The following is a 1460-nucleotide window of genomic DNA, read 5'->3' as shown; positions in this document are numbered from 1 at the left end:
TAAGACTTAGTTTACCTAGGAAGATTAGGACAAGTCCCTAATTCAATCCTAATTAAACTAGAATTCTAACTTGCTTGAAGAGCAAGCACCTTGGCGCACAAGCATACACCAAACTGATTTATTTTGCTAACTAACTGATTTTTAAAGCAACTAAATAAATAAATAAAAATTAAAGAATTAAATAAAGATTAAAGATCCTAATGCTTGAACCAAGAAAAACCCTTTCAAGTGAAAGATAAAAACTTGTAAGCAAAATCTAAGTAAAGAAAATTCAAGAAAGTTCAAGAAAGTGAACTAGACTCCAAGAAAAGTCACTAAGCAAACCGTGGTTTTGCTTTGATATCCAAGAAAGTGTCCATGCAATGCTTGGCTTGAATCAATGTTTAGGGACAAGCTATCTTGATGCATGATAAGCAAATCTTCGAAGTTCTCCATGCTTAGACTTGCATCATCCTCCTCTTCTTCGAAAGAATTTGTCCTCAAATCTCGAAGTTCTTCATCAGGAATATACTTAGCCAAATCGCCAACATTGAATGTAGCACTAACTCCATATTCTCCCGGAAGTTCTAACTTATAAGCATTGTCATTGATCTTCTCAATAATCTTGAAAGGACCTTCACTTCTAGGCATCAATTTATTCTTGCGTTTTCCTGGAAATCTTTCCTTTCTCAAATGTAACCATACCAAGTCTCCAACATTGTAACCTTGTTGCTTTCTATGCTTGTTTGCTCTAGCTTTGTACATGTCATTTACTTTCTCTATTCTTGTTCGAACTTGAGCATGTAATTTCAGCATACTCTTCAACTTAGACTCGGCATCTTTGTGAATTAATTCACCCTTAGGCAATGGAACAAGATCAACTGGAAGTTTCGGATTGACTCCATAAACTACCTCAAAAGGACTATGTTTGGTAGCATATGTAGGTGATCTATTATAAGCAAACTCCGCATGAGCTAACTTGATGTCCCAATCCTTTTGTGTCTTACTCACTAACCCACGCAAAAGCGCACCAAGAGTACGATTAGTAACCTCGGTTTGTCCATCAGTTTGTGGATGGTAAGATGTACTAAAGAGCAATTTAGTTCCCACAAGCTTCCATAGAGACTTCCAAAAGAAACTCATGAACTTTGTATCTCGATCACTCACAATAGTTTTTGGAATTCCATGCAATCTAACAATCTCTTTGAAGTATAATTCCGCCACTTTCATAGCATCATCCACTTTGTGACAAGGAACAAAATGAGCCATCTTAGAGAACCTATCCACAACAACCATAATAGAGTCTTTCCCCCGTTGTGTTCTCGGCAATCCCACAATAAAATCCATAGAAATATCTTCCCAAGGTGAATCTGGAACAGGTAAAGGAGTATACAAGCCTTGATGAAAAGTAGCCTTCGCTTTTTGACAAGTTGCACACCTAGAAATAACTAGTTGCACATCCGTGAGCATCTTAGGCCAAT

Source organism: Chenopodium album, chromosome 3, assembly GCF_948465745.1.
Source record: "Chenopodium album chromosome 3, dcCheAlbu1.1, whole genome shotgun sequence".
NCBI lineage: Eukaryota > Viridiplantae > Streptophyta > Magnoliopsida > Caryophyllales > Amaranthaceae > Chenopodium > Chenopodium album.
The sequence above is the reverse complement of the archived record's forward strand: the minus strand, read 5'-3'. Positions refer to the sequence as shown.